Source organism: Cervus elaphus, chromosome 14 (genome assembly GCF_910594005.1).
Source record: "Cervus elaphus chromosome 14, mCerEla1.1, whole genome shotgun sequence".
In the NCBI taxonomy this organism is placed as follows: Eukaryota; Metazoa; Chordata; class Mammalia; order Artiodactyla; family Cervidae; genus Cervus; species Cervus elaphus.
The window spans coordinates 37,237,164-37,253,648 of record NC_057828.1 but is presented as its reverse complement, the minus strand read 5'-3'; the positions used below and the strand labels follow the sequence as shown (position 1 = coordinate 37,253,648).

At 38.1% G+C, this 16,485-nt stretch overlaps 1 protein-coding gene across 7 annotated transcripts in view; it reads right to left on the bottom strand.

Annotated features, from left to right (window-relative positions):
• Positions 1-16,485, bottom strand: part of RGS7 (regulator of G protein signaling 7) — a 469,633-nt gene that overhangs the window by 248,280 nt on the left and 204,868 nt on the right. The window contains exon 2 of one of the 7 annotated variants that reach the window (XM_043923597.1): positions 15,011-15,173. The exons of the other annotated variants lie outside the window; for them this stretch is intronic. The gene's annotated coding sequence lies outside the window, so the exon portion shown is untranslated. The remainder of the gene's footprint in view (positions 1-15,010; positions 15,174-16,485) is intronic. 7 annotated transcript variants of the gene reach the window in all.

The following is a 16,485-nucleotide window of genomic DNA, read 5'->3' as shown; positions in this document are numbered from 1 at the left end:
AAGCCCTTGAACTAGTCAGTGTTGCAGGAGAACATGAGGAGCACCATCATCTTTCTCTTCTGCTACCTCTCCTGCCTCTTTTTCTTCCTTGACATCTTACTCTCTCCAAAAAGACAGCTTAGTGAGTTGGGGGGAGCTGGCTCTTTCTCCCTTCCTTCTCCTGTTTCCCTGCCCCAGGCTTTGAAATCATTAAAAAAAAAAAAAAAAAAAGGTTTCTATGCCTGTCTGCTCCAGGCAGAGTCTGAAGGCACAATCTCACACTAATTGGAGCTCTATAAAAAGCGAGCATTTTGTCCTGAGAGAAACCAACCCTTCCGCCACTGGAAGGACTCAAGCAGGATTTTTGACAAGAACTCTGCACCTTGGGTTCCAAGTTGAATTAGACAGCCCTCAAGGTCCCTCTGCTATGTAAAAATTCTATAATTCCACGTTCTTATCTCCAGTTTACTTCACAGTTCTAGTGGTGATAATTAGAGTGAAATTTTGCATTTTCTTTGAGGGCTTTCCTGCCTTGCAAATTTCCTGACATTTCTGTTTTGAGGAAGATGTAAGCTATAAGATTTTTTAATCCCTTAAATTGACCTTTGAAGGGCAAAGTCTCAGTTTGGAAAGGGCAAGGTGTTTTTGTCTGTTGGCTGAAGATAAAGAGGTAACCACAGCTCTGCTCTGCTGGGGTGGGGATGGCAGATAGAGAAGGCTGAGGAAGGGAAGGCACTGTGCTCTTCCAAAAGCTAGTGATGCAACAGCAGAGTCACACAACTGCTCCCTTATCCTCCCACTAAACTGTCAGCACCAGGGGACTCATCTGGAAAGCCTGTCACAATAGCTGAGCTCTGGACATAAATAATTTGGGGACAAGATTCCCAACATAAACCACACATCCAAGCAAGAAAATAAAATAGTCTCTTCTTTCTCCCCACAGGGCACTCATTGCATTTCTCAAGGCTTTTTTTTTTTTTTTTTTTTTTATTGATAGCTAAGTTTTGTGACTTCACTTGCACACTTCTTTCACACCTGAAGCATCTCTTGGGTTGACAATCACCACCTCCATCCAGCATACTACATGTAACTGATAACACATATACACAAGATTCCATTGTCTAGCAAAGGCAACCTCCAGAAAAAAAATTATTCTCTGGCTAGTCAGAGAAAGGTCCAGAGATTCTTATAAGAATGGGGAGACACACTGATTAATGCAAAGAAATTCATGGTCCTGGGTTCTTTTCCTTCCCCACTCATTTGGATCCAGTATGATCGTTCCCTATGTACCAAAAAAAAAAAAAAGCAAAATCTAAATTAATCTCAATCTGCTGCAAGATCAGACCACCACTACTATTGGTTCTGGTTACCAAATCTTAGGCTTCCCAGGTGGCTCAGTGGTAAAGAATCTGCCTGCCAATGCAGGGAGATGTGGTTTTGATCCCCGGGTCAGACAGATCCCCTGGAGAAGGAAATGGCAACCGACTCCAGTATTCTCGCCTGGGAAATCCCATGGACAGAGAGGAATCTAGCAGGCTCCTGGGGTCACAAAAGAGTCAGACACAACTAAGCAACTGAACAACAACAAGCAAACCTTAACCAAGAGCCTTAACCTAGAAGTAGGATTCTCTTCTCAGTTTTGGGTGAATTTACTTGCTATCTGACCGATTAAGCCACATTACCTGTCCAGGTCTTCTCTGTCTGTAAAATACAATGAATTTTATTTTCTCCATATTTTATGATTAAGGAAAAACGGAAAAAAAAAGATTTAATCAAGATAAGCATAAATGATTCAGACAATAGGTCTAATAACCTCAGTAAATCACATAGTTTCAACATGTAATTTCTATGCAGGGTACCAGTAAAATGCATCTTTAAAGCATTCTGAGCATCAGTCAGTCCACAAAGTCACCATTTTTTTTCTTTTTCAGCAGATTAAATACTCCATCCAGATTAAGCAGTACACTGTAAGAAAGCAGCACAATGCCATAAAGGGACTCAAAAAATATGCGGTTTTCTTACCTCTTTACTTTTTCCCATTCATTCCTTTGTTCAACAAATATTCATCGAACGACTACTGCTTTCCAGGAAACATGTTAAGGCTGAGAGGCTGTAACTACATGGATATGCCCAGTGGCAAAACAGCTTTACTGGTACTATGTGGTTGTTTTAAATGTTCTGTTCACTTCAAGTCATTTAGCCAGATGGTAATGGATAGGTTCTGCTGGTAATACTGGTCAGTGTAAGTGAGAAACCCTTTTGTTTCCTATGTATGTTTTAACTTCTCATGGACTATGTCTCAATACTTTATTCCCAGCACTTAGCCCTGTGCAACTCTAAGGGTCCGTTGAAATGTAAATGATAATCATAACACTAAATGATAACACTCCTTCCACTATGTGTGACCTAAGGCATGTCACTACACCTGATGTTTTCCTCACGCATAAAATAATACAGATAGACAAGGCAGGTAGGGCTTGGCCTGATGTCTATCTGACTGATGCCTGAAAATCTATGAGAGAGATGGTACTGGCTATTAGTTCTGAAGGCATCCCGAAGAGCAGGTTCTACAATTTGTGACCCCAAGTGTCAGGCCAAAGAAAGCCTGAGCTCCTTAGCCCATGAAAGCAGCCTAGGTATATGTAGAGACTCCCGCAGAAGGAAACTGAAGAGTTCACTTAGCACATGGTATTCAGGAAGCGACTGTAAATAATGACCAGAGGAGAAACATCCAGTTCCAGTTTGGTCAAGGGGAGTACAGATGGGAGCTATCAAGTGAATGGAGGGAACAGTGAACTAGGAATCCTTTTAGGTCTGGATTCCAGGCTGCCAAAACACTTGGGGTACATCTAATAAGACGACTCCACTTCCACTGTTGTGCTATTATAACGAGAAAATGCACTATTACACATTGGCTAGAAGAACCAGAAAAACATCAAGTAGAATTTCTCTTAAATTAATAGCAAAGAACTTCATCTCAGAGGAAACGATACACTTTTATGTTGACATCTATATGTGATGTGAATGGACACCAATTCTTGATGCCATGGAATTGTCTATAAAAACTTTTACTGTACCTTGGGGTGTGAACTGAGCCATCTTTGCAAACTGTGTCTATGGTACATTCACTTAATCAACAAAGTTAGTCCAGAAATTCCACTTACTTGCTTATTTCCCTTCATTACCTAATGTGTGCCCCTGCAAATAGCATTCTTATTGATGTTGATGGAAATTTTAATGAGTGACTTAATGGAAAGTGAGGAAGAAAGGTGACTCTAGTTCACTAAGAGTGAAGAAAATGGGATTTTAGGGCAGACCAAAGTCCTAAAGAGAAAGGAAAGTGTAGAGCTGGACACCACTGCCATACATGTCTGAGACTTTTCTTGATAATTTAACTCTAACTCTGGAACAAAATCCTCCCAGTTTCAAAGTATCAACAAAATAATGTCCTAATGTCGCACAATGTATATTACTTTAAAAATAGGTCTCAGATTGGTATCTTTTTGCATTTTTACTGAAAAAGTATTATTTACTGAAGATACACCAGTGGTACCCTAGTAATGGCTCTTTTTAAGTTATTTAGAAATACTGAGAACTGTATCTAATAGTTAACTGCTTTTTTTTTTTTTTGGTCACTGAATGAAACTCTTTTCATTAAGCTTGGTGAATGTTCCACATGCTTTTAGCCACAATACAGTCTGCTTAATTTCTGACTCAGTGCAGCCACATGCTACATATGCTACAACGCTACATGTGCTACAATGCTGACATAGTCCCTAATGCCCTTTACCAAGTATTTCTGGCTCCCCACTATCTAGGGAAATGTTACGAGGATGAGAGTTGGAGCCTTGTGTTGAACAGAGCTATGTGACTAGCTCTGGCCACTGTGTGAGAAGAGATGTGCCAAGAATTTTGCACACTTGCTGGTAGGAGATCCCTTTCTTCCTCCTATCACAGTAGCGGGCACTGTTTCAGTGGGTGAGGACAAAAGTAAGAAAGAAAACTTTGTTTTAAGCCACTGAGATTTGGAGGTTATTAGTTTCCATACCCTAACTGAGTCTGTCTGTAATAAATATATTATTGCATATCTCTATACTGACATTTGCTGATCAGGTCACTTACTAAATATGCCGGGACTGGAAGTCAGTGCAATATTTTTATTTATAAAGGCCTATGAGTTGATTGATTGGAAGTCAGAGGAATTTAGGTAGTACATTCCCCATCTAAGTGTCATTCAGTAAACATCAACTGGTAATGAATAGCCACTGTGGATCTATACATAAACACACAGATGGATTATGTTCATTTTGTACGATAGAAATGTGGTACATATATCAGACTGATAAATGAGGGGTAGCATTGTAAAGAATAGTGTCAGAACTCCTAACCACAATGATAGCATAGCAATCCTGCAGGTACCTTGAGACTCAAGCACTGACTTCAAGCTGTTATGCAATTCAGCTCAATCCACTTTAAAAGTAAAAATAATTGCTGGGTATGAGCATGACATTATAATGTGCATAATGAGGTACTGCATGATTTGGTGAAGAAGAGAGTTGTACAAATTACACATATGAGATGAGATCATTTGGGGAAAAAGTGGTTAGATTCATGAAGGTCTTATACATAAAAATGCATTAACGGAAATATTCTCCACTGTGCCCCTAAGGTAAACTTTGCCCAGCAGAGGAGGGGTCTGGCCCAGTTGAGTTGCCACCTATGGCCACACAGGTCAGTGTATCTACTCTGAATGCTCAGCACTGGCTAGTGTATTTGCCTGCAGATCTAAAGCCCATCTCTCAGTGCAGCCTTCATCAGGAATAATGGTGGTAATGTGGTCTCCTCAGTCTTACTGCTTTGCTTGTGTCTCCACTTGCCCAGAATCTGGGCAGGGAAGCAGGCACTGTTTATTGGGCACCTCAAATATAGCAGCAGAAAGGTCTAATGTAGAAGACCCCAGCCACAGGCTGACGTTGCAAAGAGGGAAGATAAATGGCTTGGAAGTGAGGAGGATGAGAGTATTACAGGGGGCACAGTACTATTACACAAAAGTAAGGATAGTATTCTTATCTGGGTATATTTTAAATTCTCTCAAGTGCTTCTATTTACGATTTAAATATTTAACTTGATGTAAATAAAACTACAATGGGTACCACCTCATTCTGACCACACTGGTCAGAATAGCCATCATTGAAAAGTCTAGAAATAGCAAATGCTGGAAAAAGTCTGGAGAAAGGGGAACCCAAATACACTGTTGGTGGGAATGTAAATTGCTGTAGCCACTATGAAAAACAGTATGGAGGTTCCTCAAAAAACAGAGTTGCCATATGATCCAGCAAGCCCACTCCTGGGTATATACCCAGAGAAAACTGTAATTCAAAGAGATATGTGCACCCCAATGTTCACAGCAGTACTGTTTACAAGAGCCAAACAGGAAGCAACCTAAATGTCCATCGACAGAAGAATGGATAAAGAATATGTGGTACATATATAAAATGAAATACTAGTCATAAAAAAGAACGAAATAATGTCACTTGCAGTAACATGGATGGGCCTAGAGATTATCATATTAAGTGAAGTAAGTCAGAAAGAGAAAAACAAATATGATATCACTCACTTAAATATGGAATCTAAAATATGACACAAGTGAACTTATTTACAAAACAGAAAGAGAATCACAGACATAGAAAACAAACTTATGATTACCAAAGGAGTAAGAGATAGGAGAGAGATCATATAGGAGTTTGGGATTATCAGATATAATCTACTATGTATAAAAAGATAAACAACAAGGTCTTATATATAGTACAAGGAACTATATTCAATGCCCTGTAATAAGCATGAGGAAAAATATGAAAATATATATATACATGTGTATATATATATAAATATATCTTAATCACTTTGTTGTACACCAGAAACTAATAAAAGATTGTAAATCAAAGATATATAAATAAAGGTTTTTTTAATGTGTAATTTTATCAAAATGTATAATTTCTCTGATAGTCAGTGTAAGAATCTTTGCCTTTGACTTTTGACCTTTGCCAGCATAAGGACACAGAATAAACTGTGAAGGGGACAGACAAAGTCTTGTTTTGTGGGTGATATTGTAATGGAGGGAGATGGACAAAAAACAAGTGATAGGTGTATGAAATATTTTTGCATATTAATGAGTACCATGGAGAAAAATAAGAAAGAGCAAGAGGATAGAGAAGAATATGTCTGGCTTCTTTGGACAGATGGTTAACTCTGGTCTGTGAAAACAGAATGTTAAGAGTTCTAGGTGTAGGAAGGGAAAGGGCCTCAAGGAGACATAGGGAGAGCAGACTCTCAAACTGAGGAAGCAGTTCAGAGCTCAAGGGAAAACGAGTGTGTCTTCCTAGGAGGCCAGTGTGGCTCACGCTGAAGAGAAGGGGTGAGCCCAGGACATAAAAATAATAGCAGCAGTGATAGGAGGGGGACTTTAAGAAAAGGTCAGTGAGAGCCAGGGCAGCACCCAGAGAAGGGAAAGTTATTAGAAGGCTCTTGAAAATGAACCTGTTGCTAGATATATATGAAACAGGGCAGAGGCCATCAAAATATTTTAAGTGCAAGATAAGTAGAACCTAGCCTTAGGCAGTTATTGCAGATGCCAAAATCTGAAAACTCGTACCAAGGTAAAGCTGGCAAAGCCCAGAGACATACTGCATGACAAGGGCAAAGAGGAGAGAGAAATAATAGACAACTTAGGGTCAGCTACCTGATTTCATTGTCAGTGACAGCAGAGATGGGATATGAGGCTATCTAATAAATGATCACTCCAAGGGAAGATATAATCAAAAATGACAGCAACTTGCAAAAAGTTAAAAAAAAAAAAAGTCCAAACAGCCATGCTGTTATCCAAAAAGAGTGCAGGCCAGATATGAAAAAGAAAATCAATAAAGGGAATAAAAAAGAACTTTATCACAAACTCACTAATCTCAAGATAAACTGCCAAAAGGTAAATTTCATTGAAAATTTGCAAAGAGTCAGACATGACTGAGCTACTGAGAACACACAAACAATGAAAACAAAATAAATACTTTTAACTGGTTGATACTGCAACATAATTAATCTGATTACAGGTCTTCAAAAAATAAAAATGGAGATTTGCATAGAATAAGTTGTGAAAAGGAAAAAAAAAAAGGCACCTTTTGTATTTCACGGGATCCAATGAGAAGCCAAGAAATTTCAGAACTGTCAGAAAGCCCCGAGAAGTCCAATATCCAAAATTTATGCTCATTTGAAGAAAAACAACACAACTGCCTGTGCTGTTCAGTCAATTAAGAAATCAAACACCTTTCAAAATAAAGTTCTGCAAAATATGTATGCTTAAAGTAAAATTGTTTATCCAATCTGCAAATGAGAATTCCAGTCGGCTTCTATTTTAAAAAATAAAAAAACAAACACAAATTTTACAACTGAGCACTGTGTTTCAGGTACAGTGATTCTTCAGATAATATTTAGGCTTTGTCTGGTTTTCAGAAAAGGCCAAATGGACTGCAGGCTGAAAATAAGAAATCCTTTTGGGTTCTCTCTTCCTTTCTCTAAGCCTCAATTACTTCTTTCTATATGACTAAATAAAATTAAGGTAATTACCATAGGGACTGTGATGCCTAGTCAGACATTAATTGTAGTTAATCTTTCCAGCAAATTATTTCAAGAGCTAGGCACTATGCTAGGAATTCATACTGTTTATCACATTTTACTGGCTTGAAATCATAAGGAATATGGTATCTGATGCATTGTGTATTTAGTTAGACACCCAAATAATCTGTAGGGACGACTAAGAAATCTTCATAAAATAAAACACCCTCTTTAAGGAGTTACAAAATATAAACTACATCATTCCCAGGTTGTATCTGCATATGCAAAGGTCTGAAATAACTGAAATATAATTTCTGATGCAACATGTCATGAGAAGGGACAATAGCTACCAATGGATCAAAAGTAGCAGTCAGAAGGATTCTGAAAGTTCTACCATTGACACAGAGAACTCATTGCACCAAGAAAATCAAGACTTGGTCAGCCCACTGCACCTGATTGGTGTTCTTAAGACATGATTTAAAATGCCATGTACTAATAACTAACATTCAATAACTAACAAATTATTCTAATAACTAATAACTAGTATTAGTTATAATAGTAACTAATAACTAGCTAATAGGTAGTAACTAACATTCAACTTAATGCTTACTTCAATAAATGTCAGGAAACTTGCTTAACCTTATGTGTATATCATCTCATTTAATCATAACTATTCTTATAGATGCTAAAATTGAGACATAAAGTTGTATGTTTCTTTGTGAAATCTACACAGCCAGTAATTAGCAGAGCACTTACTTGAATTAACTCAGTCTGAAACTTTTTACATCATAGTTTCCAGCTCCTTGATAGCTATTGCCTTCATTAAGCCTATTATATGTTTAGAATGGATACCTAGAGTTAGTATATCGGAAATGACAGCATTATGTTCCAAGAACTTGCAAAAGATGAGAATTCAGTTGTCCTGGGGTTTACTTTGAAAACTATTCAATCAGAAGTTATATACAACGTCTCCTTAAAGAAAGACTACCTCCATGGGTAGGAAAGCAGGACCACTTGTGGCTTCATTTAGTCAATGAGATGAAAAGGGCTGAATCAGAAGAAGGCAGGAAAAGAAGGTACTTAAAGAAAGCAACCGAACTGACTTTCCAACTCTTTCACTGAAAACAAGGTGATTTATCTCAACACGTTCAGTCCCAGGGCTAAATGCAGCTTTGAGGAGATAACTGTATAACACCCATCTTTTCAAAGATGGGAATTCAGCTGTCCTGGGGTTTACTTTGAAACTATATCATTGGAACAGTTATATGCAACATTATATACAACATGGTCACAACTAGCTTTCCATTTTTAATTTATTTTATCTGTAGAGAGCATTTTGATAGACTAGAGGGCATAAGATCTCAGCACTCTTGGCAACTTGTATTGTAAACTAATAAATTCTGCTCTGCTTTTAAATATTTTTTAAACATTTTTAAAAATAAATTTGAAAAAATTTGACATTCCAGGATTAGTATTACACTTGGTGGCTGCACGGCACTGGAGTGACATTTCTGCTCTATTGATTATGCCACAGCCTTCGACTGTGTAGATCACAACAAACTGTGGTAAATTCTTAAACAGACAGACCACCTGACCTGTCTCTTGAGAAATCTGTATGCAGGTCAAGAAGCAACAGTTAGAACTGGACATGGAACAAGAGACTGGTTCTAAATTGGGAAAGGAGTATGTCAAGGCCATATACTGTCATGCTGCTTTTTTAACTTATATGCATGCAGAGTACATCATGAGAAATGCTGGGCTGTATGAAGCACAAGCTGGAATCAAGATTGCAGGGAGAAATATCAATAACCTCACATATGCAGATGACACCAGTTTTATGGCAGAAAGCGAAGAAGAACTAAAGAGCCTCTTGATGAAAGTGAAAGAGGAGAGTGAAAAAGTTGGCTTAAAACTCAATATTCAGAAAACTAAGATCATGGCATCTGATCCCATCATTTCATGGCAAATAGAAGGGGGAAACAGTGGAAACAGTGACAGACTTTATTTTGGGGGGCTCCCAAACCACTGCAGATGGTGACTGCAGCCATGAAATTAAAAGACGCTTACTCCTTGGAAGAAAAGCTATGACCAACCTAGACAGCATATTAAAAAGCAGAGATGTTACTTTGCCAACAAAGGTCTGTCTAGTCAAAACTACGGTTTTTCCAGTAGTCATGTATGGATGTGAGAGTTGGACTATAAAGAAAGCTAAGCACCGAAGAATTGATGCTTTTGAACTGTGGTGTTGGAGAAGACTCTTGAGGGTCCCTTGGACTGCAAGGAGATCCAACCAGTCTATCCTAAATGAAATCAGTCGTGAATATTGATTGGAAGGACTGATGCTGAAACTGAAGCTACAATACTTTGGCCACCTGATGAGAAGAACTGACTCACTGGAAAAGACCCTGATGCTGGGAAAGATTGAAGGCAGAAGGAGAAGGGGATGACAGAGGATGAGATGGTTGGATGGCATTGCCGAGTCAATGGACATGAGTTTGAGTAAACTCTGGGAGTTGGTGATGGACAGGGAGGCCCGGCGTGCTGCAGTCCATGGGGTCATAAAGAGTCAGACACCACTGAGTGACTGAACTAAACTGAGTATTACACTTAGTATCTCACCTTCATTTTAGAGAAAATTCTTTGTTGATAGACCTTACTATATTGTTCAACAGAGAGGGGATATATATATATACATACACATATGTGTGTATATATATATATGTATATGTATACTTATGGTTGATTTGCATTTTTGTATGGCAGAAACCAACACAACATTGTAAATCAACTACCTCCCAATTAAAAAAAAAGATAGTCTCATGTACAAAAATCTTTAGACTTTTAGCCTGAGAACCTCTTTTTCTCTAGGTGATCCCAGTGCTTCATTCCTTTTCCACTAGTAATTAAAACAGATGTGCTTAGTCACTTAGCTGTGCTAGACTCTTTGCAATCCCATGGACTGCAACCCACCAAGCTCCTCTGTCCATGGGATTATCTCAGCAAGAATCCTGGAATGGGTTGCCATTTCCTCCTCCAGAGGATCTTCCCAACCTAAGGATCAAACCTCTGTCTCCTGCATTGGCAGGCGGGTTCTTTACCACTGAGTCATCTGGGAAGCCCAGTTAACACAGATAAAATGAGGTGCATATTCCTGGAAGGAACAAAAATTCCTTTGGGCAGAGGTCACAAGCAGAAACAAATATGAATGCCATCACAAATTACAGAAGACATTTTTCCAAGGGTTCCTATGCTAAATCCTACATGAAATAGTACTTCTGTCATAATTACTCAGGCAATTATCATGTTTCATACATTCAGATTAAAAACAATGATTCTGATGAAAAGTAAAACAAAAGCTTCATCATTGATGAAGCTAAAATAAAAAAAAACAGTGTCAGCCAAATACAAAACACATTGGTGGTGGTGGTTGGTAGTGCTTTGCTTACTTTTTATTATCATTTGTTTCTGGTGACACTGAAAAATCAGTAATCTGAAATGAAATATTTTATCATGTGCATGATAACATGAAGAAAGCAAAAGACAAAATCAATAACCTTACATTGCTACCTTCAGTGGTAAAGACAACAGGAACACATATCAAATGTTTTCTATAAACAAAATAGTTACCTATAAAAAGGGGAAAAAGGGAAGGACAAGTCCCGTGGAAATTATGCACTTGTCCAAGAATTATTCTGCATTTTTAAAAAATCTTCCCCATATCTGTGGCATTTCATCTCATAAAGAACAAAAAACCTTTGGATACTTTTCTCTTTCTCTCTTGCTTCTTTGCAATAATTAGTAATAACTCCTCTAATACTTTATGCAAATCTTCATTACAGCACTTTTACCATTATAATTATTTGCTTCAGTGCCTGTCTTTCCCAACAGACTGTGTGTGCTTGGAGGCCTAGAGCTGTCTTAATCATCTCTTCACATCACAGATGCTTGCTAATGCTTGTTATATAACACAATGACAGGTTGAAAACTCATGAGTCTACAGGAGGGCCAAGGAAGTAACATAAAGGAATGAAAGCCAGGTGTAAGATGACCAGTGGGGGTACTGTTACTCTGAGAAGTCCCTGATCCATCTGAACATGGTAGCTTCTAATTAGACCTGGCAGACTGTTGCTAAGGACATTATCAAGAAGCCAGATATCTAAATATGCATGTGAAGTTTGTCACATTTAAAAAATACTGTGCAAGACAAAACATTATCAACTAGGCAGATTTTGTCCATGGGGCACCAGTTTGCAACCAACCAACAGGACATATGCTAATGTGTACTTGGGATCAACAAACCCCAATATTGAGGAAAGTTTTGTCCTCAGTCTGAATGCAAGTAACTATTCTCAGGGTTGCCAATAAGGTTTTAAATAATCTGAATATCACTGAAAAACATTTAACTCAAATGACTATAACCATAACCATAGTACTAAACTATACTATTTACACATACTCACAGGGGCATCTGGTCCCATCACTTCATGGCAAATAGATGGGGAAAAAATGGAAACGGTGGCAAATTTTATTTTCTTGGGCTCCAAAATCACTGTGGATGGTGACTGCAGCCATGAAATTAAAAGACACTTGCTCCTTGGAAGAAAAGCTATGGCAAACCTAGACAGCATATTAAAAAGCAGAGACTTCACTCTGCCGGCAAAGGTCGACAGAGTCAAAGCTGTGGTTTTTACAGTAGTCATGTATGAATGTGAAAGTTGGACCTGAGAACTGAAGAATTGATGCTTTCAAACTACGGTGCTTCAGAAGACTCTTGAGAGTTCCTTTGACAGCAAGGAGATCAAACCAGTCAATTCTAAATTCCAACATCCCCAGATATGTAGATGACGCCACCCTTATGGCAGAAAGCAAAGACGAACTAAAGAGCCTCTTGATGAAAGTGAAAGAGGAGAGCGAAAAAGTTGGCTTAAAGCTCAACATGCAAAAAAAGAAGATCATGGCATCTGGTCCCATCACTTCATGGCAAAAAGATAGGGAAACAATAGAAACAGTGAAAGACTTTTATTTTTTGGGCTCCCAAATCACTACAGATGGTGACTGCAGCCATGAAATTAAAAGACGCTTGCTCCTTAGAAGTAAAGCTATGACCAACCTAGACAGCATATTGAAAACCAGAGACATTACTTTGCTGAAAAAGGTCCATATGGTCAAAGTTATGTTTTTTTCAGTAGTCACCTATGGTTGTGAGAGTTGGACCATAAAGAAAGCTGAGCACCAAAGAACTGATGCTTTTGAACTGTGGTACTGGAGAAGACTTTTGAGAGTCTCTGCAAGGAGAACAAACCAGTCAATCCTAAAGGAAATCAGTCCTGAATATTCACTGGAAGGACTGATCCTGAAGCTTAGACTCCAATACTTTGGCCACCTGATGTGAAGAGCTGACTCATTAGTAAAGACCCCAATGCTGGGAAAGATTGAAGGCAAGAGAAGAAGGGGACAACAGAGGATGAGATGGTTAGATGGCATCACCAACTCCATGGACATGAGTTTGAGCAAGCTCTGGGAGTTGGTGAAGGACAGTGAAGCCTGGCGTGCTGCAGTCCATGGGGTCGCAAAGAGTCGGACGTGACTGAGCAACTGAACTGAACTAAATTGGTAAATGCTTAGAAATTTTATTCACCAAACATATCATTTTCCCAATGTTGGATAAATTAAATGTTACCACACTAAATAAAGCATCATATTACATTTAAACAATTATCAGTGGTTTTCTTTCATTTCTCACCATAATCCCATAAATCAGATATCAGTCCCACTGTGCTTACAATTTAGCTGAGACACAGCCATACAATCTTAGTCATTACTGAGTCATTACTCAGTTCTTTTAGGGCTTTCCAGGTGGCACTAGTGGTAAAGAACCCACCTGCCAACGCAGGAGGCATAAGAAACTTGGGTTCGAACCCTGGGTCAGAAAGATCCCCTGGAGGAGGATATGGTAACCCACTCCAGTATTCTTGCCTGAAGAATCCCATGGACAGAGGAGCCTGGTGGGGTCCATAGGGTCACAAAGAGTTGGACACAACTGAGGTGACTTAGCAAGCATGCAATTAGTTCTTTTAACTCCTATAAATGTTCTTTCAGAGATCCATTCATTCATTCATTTAACACAAATTTATTGAACATTAATATGACCAATAGTTCCACAAAATAAAATGTCAGAAATCTGAAATATAAATGTAAATCTACAATTATAGTACGATATGATTCAAAATTCCTCCAAAGCTCAGTTTTATAATAAGTGAGTTCTAGAGGTTTTTAAATCACTTTCTAGTACCTGTCATTGAGTTAAGAATGTGCGAGTATCTTAACATATGTGATATTTTGAAAACCAGACTATTTCTGTACCTAATCCATGAGAGAAATAGGTACAGTAAATAGAAACAATTCCGGCTTTGTCTATGTTTATTAGATAATTAGTTAATTAGAACACTTTTGCAATGTTTTCTTAATCACTCAGTACAGTAGTGCAAAGAAATCAAAGTTAATCCATCCGTCGCAAAGGGATTGACTACAGGTTTCTTTATTCGATGTATTTCTTTTAAAACTGTAAATTTAGTGTTTGTGCTACTCTTGAAATATCCCAATTAACAACCCAGAAAGGAAAAAAACTGCATCATCTTCACAATTTGAGAAGTGGAAAATTATGTGATAGAAAGGTTAACCTAACTGATTATACTCAGGTGAGCCTTTAGCAAACTAGGATTTCTCTACCAGGACTCATCGTATTTTAGAAACTGCTTTTCCAATGAACCTATTGTTTATACAGTCACTTCTGTGCTGCTAAGATACATGTTGGTTTTGTCTTCTGTTTCTGATTTTGCCACATTATTTTTTTTAAAAAGCACAGCTTCTATAGCAGTCTAGACACTATAATCTTTGCTGTCATCACTAGCTATGCTTTTGGGGGAATTAACACTTTGACTTTGATAAGGAAATTGCAAAACATAAAGATAAAATGGTAAAACAAAAATATTTTTATTTGAAATATTATTTCAAATCCAGGATTTGAAATAATTACATTTACTCATAGTAAAGAAAAAAAAGAAAAAACAGTATCTCAAAATCCAATACTTAACCAGAAGACTAGGGCAAAGAATAGGATAGATTTGCTGGACTGTACATTATAAACTACTGACTAAAATTAAGGTCCTGTCCATAGTGGTGGCTCAGCTGGTAAAGAACTTGCCTGCCATGCAGGAGATGCAAGAGGCACAGGTTTGATCCCTGGGTCAAGAAGATTCCCTGGAAAAGAAAATGGCAAACTACTCCAGTATTCTTGCCTGGAAAATTCCATGGATAGAGGAGCCGATGGAGTCGCAGAGTCAGACACGACTGAGTATATGTGCGCGCACACACACACACACACACAGCATACTTTAATGCTTTGTGAACAGTAAGTTGGACTCACATTAGAAAGAATTCACCAGACTTTGAACTGACAATCCAAGGACAAAGTAATCTGATTTTGCGTCTAAACTCAGCCTTGATTTTGATGTCAGTTAATTTGCTGATGACTTTGAAAACATTAAATCGTTGCCGTCCTCAAACCTGGAGAAATGAGTCATCTGTTTCTGTCAAGTGGAAAAGAACAAAATCAGCAGGAAAGGAAATCTTATTTCTAAAGTTCAGAAAGAATGCAATAAACAGTGGAGATTATTTACCAGTAACTGCACTTTTTTTTTTTTCCCCCAAAAATTCGCAATGCTCCTTTAAAGAGCAAAAAGGCAAGCAACTTGAAGGATACATGACAATCAGGCCTTCTTTCTACCACATTTTTGCAGTAAAAGGGAGCCAAGGAATTTTCCTGGCATAACTTTTTGGTCCTTGAAAGAGAAGCATAAATAAGCCAATGCAAATTTTTTTTCCTTAGAGATTATTAGACCATCTTCATATCTTTAACGGAGCTTCCAACTTATGTCCCCTGTAATAAGTCATACATAATGTCAGTTATAATCATTTTTTAGACTCATTAGCTAAGAGTCAGAGGTTTTATATCCTTTGGCAGAGTCACCATTTACATGGGGCAGATTTAGGATTTGAACCACAGCCTCTGGATTCCATACTTAAGCCTCTGTTCTAGTGAGCTTCTTCCAGTGAACTCTGATACTTTGACTGCCTGACCCTTTCTTTCCTTTTCTGTATATATAAATAAAGATGCCTGACTTACCTTGGTCACAGAGTTGTTATGAATATCAAACATCATAATGTATATCAACATGTTTTAGAAATTTAACAGCCAGAAGTTTTTATTTCAATGCATATAGAAAGTATGGTTGACTTGCCTGAGAGAAAAGTGGTTACGTGGCTCTAAGTTAGCTCTTTCTATGGTAATCTAATAATTACCGATTTTTGCCTCCCAACTATCCATCCACCCAATCACCACTTCTGCTCTCCTACCAGTCAAGCCAGATGATACTTTAGTTTTACAGAAAGAGATGCAGCTTGAGCCAGTACTGAGAAACGAGTCCATATTCCCATCCTTCTAGTTTACTCAGAATATATTTACTCAGACTTACCCTGGAGGAAGGACAAGAGAGGAAATACTACTCATGTTTCTGAGTCAGTTTTACCTAACACCACAGTGTAGGGAGAGTTTGGCCATTTAAAAATACAAATTTATTTCTAAGTGCACTGACTTCGTATATTCACTTACCACCCACCTTGAGGTCTGCTGAAGGGAAGTAAAGAAAAATAGGAGTTCACGGCCCTCTTTTATCAATCCTGAGGAATTTACCAACAATTTTAGTGATCCGAAGAAATTAATAAGACACAACCCAATTTTTAAATAAAATGGTTAACTTTGAGCATTGCTTGAAGGACCACATTGAAAGAATTGAAAATCTATCATGGAAGCACTCCACCACTTATTGTCCACAAAAGCAG